This window comes from Bidens hawaiensis, unplaced genomic scaffold (genome assembly GCF_021521415.1).
Source record: "Bidens hawaiensis isolate Kalapana, Puna unplaced genomic scaffold, B.hawaiensis_p1.1 tig00000783_1, whole genome shotgun sequence".
Taxonomy (NCBI): domain Eukaryota; kingdom Viridiplantae; phylum Streptophyta; class Magnoliopsida; order Asterales; family Asteraceae; genus Bidens; species Bidens hawaiensis.
This window is the reverse complement of record NW_027491046.1, coordinates 142,174-149,234: the sequence shown is the minus strand read 5'-3', so window position 1 is coordinate 149,234 and position 7,061 is coordinate 142,174. Positions and strand designations below refer to the sequence as shown.

Below are 7,061 nucleotides of genomic sequence, written 5' to 3'. Positions count from 1 at the left end.
GGATCTTGAAATTTTGCACAAATCACTTTTTGACAGTGGGGAATTTTATAAAAATATTTCCAGAATTAATTTTTATATTTAAAATTTATTTATCTATTTTTAAACACCATTTAAACACTAAATATGTCGTAAATACCAAACGATCTTAGAAAAATCCCAAATTTTTCCTGGATGTCCCCTGCCATCCACATAGTCCCCTGTGATTTTTCCAGAACCAAAATCTTCTATTACATGCCATTTTCACTAAAACCGAGCTAGAAAACCCTAGAACTCGTTTAACCAAAAATCCTACTTAGACTTCTCCAACTGACCTCAAATTTTGTGTGTGACTTATACATGATATAAAAAGCTTATCAGCAATTTTCCAGAATTTTTCATGATATTTAACTATTTTTCACCATTTTTAGCCAAAACCGAGCATTAAATTCACCAAATATTCATCCTTTGTCCAAATATTACCAAAAATTCACAGAACTCTTATTTTCTTGTGTAGAACATCCCTGTAAACTTTCATGATCCAACTCTAAACCTACCACAATCTGTCCAAAAACTCCAAAACCGAACATAACTGAACATACCTGTCGTTTTCCGCCACTACAAGCTACAAACTCATCTTTCCGTCTTATCTACCACTAAACACAGAACCTACAACCAACATACCACAATACCAAGCAAGTTACACTCACGATCAAGCCTCTTACACTATAGTTTCGGTTATGGTTCAAAAACAAAGATTTAAACCGTAAAAATTCGTTTTTGGTTCGTTTAACTCCTTTCTTGGACCAAGATCCCTTGTATAACCCGTATACATCACTTTATCATGCAAGAATCGGTTTTCATCTTTGAAACCTCATTTTCTTGCAAACAAACTCAAGAAACGAAGATGAACACGTGAATAACTCGATCATTACCTTGTTTTTCTTGCTAGAACTCTCGGTTTTTAGGTCTTGGTGTGGAGAGAAAAGAGGATTGTTGAATGTTTGTTGTAAAAAAAAGAAATGGGATGGGGTATAACCCCCTTGTATTCCGATCGGTTTAGATGAGGGGTGGGGTGGGACTCACTTCTTCATTCTTAGCCACAAGTTTGGATTTCGGAAATCCGGATAATGTTTTGGATAATCTGGTTCAGTTCGTTTTTCGGTTAAATGTTTAATTCGGCTTAAAACGAGGCTAAAACGGTCGTTTTTCGGCTTAAAAATGAAATTTATATAAAACCGATTTGAAAACTTTAAAAACTTAAACCATGACATTTATTAACTTAAAACATCATATCATTAATTATCGCGCATCTTTTTCGGCTTGATCGATCATCTCTTGCTCGGTTTGGTATTGAAGGTTTCGTTTAATGTACCGACGTACCATTAAATCGAAATTCTTTTTCTGTGCCGTACTTTACTTATCCCGAAGCATTAATGCTTCGTAACATCACTAAATATCATAGATATCGTCTATAATTGAACCCTCGATTCGTTCGGGTTTCAATAACTATCGATCGATTAATCGCATAATCAATACGATGAATTATATATTCACGTACAATCAATACAGTGAACCATGTATTCTCGTATAATTACTATAGTAATTCATGTACCCGACATTAGGTATGATGTAACTATTGTCTACCGGTTAGGGTATACCGGGTTTCGTCGGAATCGTTACAATCACTGCTACTGCCGTCGGATCACACGAGAAGAGGTGAAGGATGCACTTAGGAGGATGGGAAGGTCTAAGGCGGTTGGCCCAGACAACATACCCATCGAGGTGTGGAAGTGTCTGGGGGAGGAAGGAGTCATGTGGTTAACTACTCTGTTCAATAGTATTCTCAAATCAGGTAAGATGCCAGACCAGTGGAGGAGCAGCGTTGTAGTTCCTATCTATAAGAACAAAGGAGACGCCCAATGTTGTGGTAACTACCGAGGAATCAAACTACTAAGTCATACTATGAAGCTATGGGAAAGAGTGATTGAGGGTAGACTTAGACGAGAAACTCAGGTTACGGTCAACCAATTTGGCTTCATGCCGGGGCGTTCCACCACAGAAGCAATACACCTTATAAGAAGATTAATGGAAAAGTATAGGGAGAAGAAGCGTGATCTACATATGGTGTTTATTGACCTAGAAAAGGCCTACGACAGTGTGCCACGACAGGTGCTCTGGGAGTGCTTGGAGGGTAGAAGAGTGCCCAGGAAATACATAGAGATAATTATGGATATGTATACCAGGAGTGAAACAAGGGTCCGTGCGCCAGTGGGGGATACTGATTTCTTTCCTGTAGAGGTAGGTCTTCACCAGGGGTCAGCGTTGAGCCCGTTTCTTTTTGCAGTAGTCTTGGATGAGTTGTCAAAGTCGATTCAGGGGACTCTCCCGTGGTGCATGATGTTCGCAGACGATATTGTGTTACTTGCTGAGAAAAAACAAGATCTAAACATGAGGCTTGAGGAGTGGCGAACAACCTTAGAGACAAAAGGTTTAAAGATTAGCCGATCTAAGACGGAGTACCTCCACTGTGATTTCGGTGGGATAAACGACAATGAAGACACACATATCACAATTGAAGGGCAGGTGGTCCCGCAGGTAACGAAGTTCAAGTATTTAGGATCTTTTGTACAGAGCGATGGGGAATTAGACAGTGATGTGACCCACCGAGTTCAGGTAGGATGGTGTAGATGGAAAGCAGCCACAGGTATATTGTGCGACAAGAGTTTCCCGACTAAACTAAAGGGAAAATTCTATAGGGTGGCAGTTAGACCTGCAATGCTATATGGAACAGATTGTTGGGCCATCAAGAAGGCACAAGTGCGGAAGATGGAGGTAGCAGAAATGAGAATGCTACGTTGGATGTGTGGGCACACAAGGATAGACCGAATAAGAAACGTTGTGTTTCGCGAGAGATTAGGGGTGGCGAACATAGCAGACAAGATAAGAGAGTGGAGATTGAGATGGTTTGGACATGTAAAGAGAAGACAGACGACGAATCCTGTTAGATCCGTAGAAAACATTACTATAGAGGGGAGGAGGGGTAGAGGACGACCGAAATTGACTTGGGATGAGAGGATTAGGCATGATTTGATAGACCTAAACCTCTCCGAGGACATGGTTGAGGATAGAAATTCGTGGAGAAGTAGAATTAAAGTTAAGGATTTTTAGAGAGAATTGAATACCTTAGGGCTTAGACTTAACTTATTTAGGCCACATACCATAATGATATTTCCCTTACATATATTATTATTATTATTATAATTATTATTAGCTTTTATATAGCTGTTAAACTGTGATCTTATTATTAATATTAAGATAATTAGTAGTAGTTTTTATATAACTGTTAAACTTTGATTTCCTTTATTTTGCTTTATTTTCCTTTATTTTGCTTCATACACATGTACTTAGAGCCGAGGGTCTCTCTGGAAGCCACCTCTTTATTCCTTTGGATAGAGGTACGGTGTGCCTACATCCCATCCTCCCCAGACCCTACTTATAGCTTTGCTGTCGGTGGGATTTTACTGGACATGATTGATTGATTGAATTGGTAAATGGCATCAACTGTGATCTTCACCAACCTTTTTAGCCAAGGTCCTCAACCAGGATCCACTTATCATGGGCATAGTGGAACCTCTCCTGTGAACCTTGATGACTTGTCCCTGTCTGGCTAAACTATAGCCTTGACACTACTCGTAGAACAGATTGGGGACAGGTCTTTTGAGTACTTTTAACTACAACCGAGCAGACAATAAATACAGGAGCAAATTACCAAAATAGCCCATTTGATGAGAGAAAAGGCAAAATAGCACGTGAGATTTCAATTTCACAAAATAGCCCACCAAATCCAACGTCCTCGTGAGTTTTTGAGATTCCCCGTGAGTTTTCGTGGACCAATCAAGATCTGCCATGTGTTATCCATTCCCACCTACCACGCAAGTTTCATCTCAAATCTGTCTGAAATTTACGAAATTCATTTGAAATTCATTTGAAATTCATCTTTGGAGATGAATTTAAAAAAAAAACACAAAAACCGTTTTATTTGAAAACTCACGTTGCCGACGAAAACAGCTTGAAACATCACGTTAAAGTTGGTTTTCGTCAGGATTGATTTGATTTTAAAAGTAACGTTTCAGACAGATTTGAGATGAAAACTTACGTGGTAGGTGGAAATGGATAACACATGGCAGATCTTGATTGGTCCACGAAAACTCACGGGGAATCTCAAAAACTCACGAGGACGTTGGATTTGATGGGCTATTTTGGGAAATTGAAATCTCACGTGCTATTTTGCCTTTTCTCTCTCATCAAATGGGCTATTTTGGTAATTTGCTCTAAGTACAGCGATAGGCATTTATTCAAAAGCCACATTAATTTTGTTTGAAATGAGCTCAAGTTGAATGGTTAAATCAAAGTGACATGACTAGGTATAAGTTTCACACTCTGGTTTTGACTTGAGAGTACAAAAATTATTCGAAACTAACAAGTATTTTATTTGTTTAAATGTAAGTTTAAGAAGACACATTGTGTATCAAATATAAATCACTAACAAAATGCAACTTCCAGTTCAAGCATTGTTGGAGCCCGATAAAGGACCAACATTAAGTAGATCATCATCCTCATTCTACATGATCGTCTAACTATATAAGCAGGGGTGGATCTAAAACAATGAAGTCAATTTTATTCCAGTGATGCCAATCCTAACAAATTGCAGTCCTACATATAATCTGGTTCTTCAGAGCTTCATAAGGCAATTATCACATGAGTTGAGAATGTGAGAAAAACAAAAACTGAAGAAAAGATTTTTTTTAAATTTTAGAACGGTTAAACATACGCCCACTAATCCTTACTATTCCTAAAATTTCAAAGTCATTCACTGAAAGTTAAAAGCATTGAACAAAAACATCCACTGAAATTTGATACAATCTCAGAACCAACCATCTTAACAGCCAATGAAGAGATCAACACCAATACATAACATGTCACAAAGAAGAAAAATAACCAAATGGTTAACGATTAAAGAAAATTACATGTCACCAGCCATTAATTATAAGGTCCAGATATAGACCTGGCCGCCACTCGTGGCCCCCGCAAGCATCCCAGGATTGTACGGATGAGCATCAAAACGACACGGGATTGCAGTCATGTGAGGGCTCTCAAGGGTAGTCACAATTCGCTTCTCCTCTGTGGATATTACATCAACTCCTCTCTTCATGTTTCCCACAAAGAGATATGAATCATCCCACCCCCATACACCTCTGCTTTCCAAATAACAAACAACTTACTATCAACCCAACTATAAAGCAAACTCAAATATATGTTATAAAACCAACTTACTTGAATGAAGAAAGCCATCTCCCTGTCTGATTATTATGATTTATCATAAATTCATCCTCATAATTCGGCCCACTTAACACTCCAATCTTATCATCAAGACTAGATAAAAACATAACAACATATAAGCATCATAACTATAAAATAAAAATATTATGCAACATAAATATACCTTGTTGTAGCAAGACGGTCTCCTGAAGGTGAAAAATAAGCAGAATGTACAGCGCGTTCACGAGTAATCTCTTTAAGAGATTTTGGCTTACTCTTACCAACTTTTCTCAAATCCCAAATGCAAGCTGTTCCACCTGAAGAACTTGTCGCCATCATATTTGTATTTTCTGGATTAAAATCTATGGTGTTGATCCTAGAATCATGTAAATCCCATGAAAATGACGACATGGCAGACCTCTGATCCCAAATACTAACCACCCCATGACCCTCACCTAAATATAAATTGTTCACATCATCATGTTTTTGAGACATTGAAAAGATTGCATCTTCACTGGAATATACTAAATCAAATGTCTGTTTTTCGACATCTAGTGATCTTACTAGACCTCCATAACAGCTTGTAATTATCTGCACCAAATCAAGATCATATATATATAATTAAAACATTTAAGAATTATAAAAGTTCAAGATAAAAGCTTGTACCTTGTTTAAAGAAAAGGGTTGGATCAAAATGGCGGAAACAGGTGACGGATGAGGATGATACATATAAATCCCATGTTCATTTTCCGAATCAACATTCCAAAACCCTCCCTAGATTCCCAAACTTATTTCCCACAACCACCATCCTCAAATCCGCCGACGGAACGCTCAATATCCTATTCGGCACAACCCGCGCAACATTTTCATTTACCAACTCCATCGAATCCAAATCAATGGAGCCCCTAACCCTAACTTTCCTATGACCATCACCGGACTCTTTACAAACACTCAAAATCTTACTCATCCGGACTAACTTTGTAAGACTTAGTTTGTGATCTGCTCACAAAATAACATTGGGTACATTAATTGACCAAATACATAACCGGAATTTGTGGAATACACAATATACATGGGTATAAATAAATTAACATTATAATATAATACCTGTGGCGTTTGGCAGAGGAGGATAGATCTGCAAGCTTTGATTTGATTTTGAGTGACGCGAGCAGTTCATCGTTGCGTTTGATGTTTTCGAGCCGTTTACGCTCGTACTCAGTCGCCATTTCTAGAGAGAGAAAACGTTGGGAAGGGGAAAGTGGCGGGAAAAGTAATAGACACGGGTGAAGGTGTGGCTTTTTTATTGGCGGCAGATTTCGTCTTCGGTCCTTGTGTTTTCTTCTACTTTGCATAAAAGTACGGTCAAATATATTGTGTCGAACAGGTAGGTTATTGACTTCGCTTGTATAAAATATGTTTACATTATCAGATTTAGGATCAAATACAATACAAAATCTTGTTAACATGAGTAGCCTAAGAACCAATAGAATTGCTTACTTTCAAATTTGGGTTAGGGGCATTATCATACATTTCCCACGAAATATTCCACACGATTTTGTATAACCAATTAGCAGTTAATTAAAGAATTAGATATGCAAATTTATCATTCCCCGCGATCATATCCAATTAACAGTTAATTTAGGAATTGCAAAAAAAAAAAAAAAAATTACACACATTTCAGATTTGTTAATTGTTCATGTGGTATTCCAAAAAAATAAAATAAAGATATATATATATATATATATATATATATATATATATAT

The 7,061-nt window shown here is 37.5% G+C and overlaps 1 pseudogene across 1 annotated transcript; it reads right to left on the bottom strand.

Annotated features, from left to right (window-relative positions):
• Positions 1-5,023: 5,023 nt before the first annotated feature.
• Positions 5,024-6,650, bottom strand: LOC143539332 (uncharacterized; annotated as a pseudogene). The gene is made up of 5 exons (XR_013136416.1): positions 6,406-6,650; positions 5,965-6,297; positions 5,483-5,889; positions 5,314-5,412; positions 5,024-5,234 (listed from the first exon to the last, which is right to left on the bottom strand). The product of XR_013136416.1 is annotated as an uncharacterized LOC143539332 (transcript).
• Between the last annotated feature and the right edge of the window lie 411 nt (positions 6,651-7,061).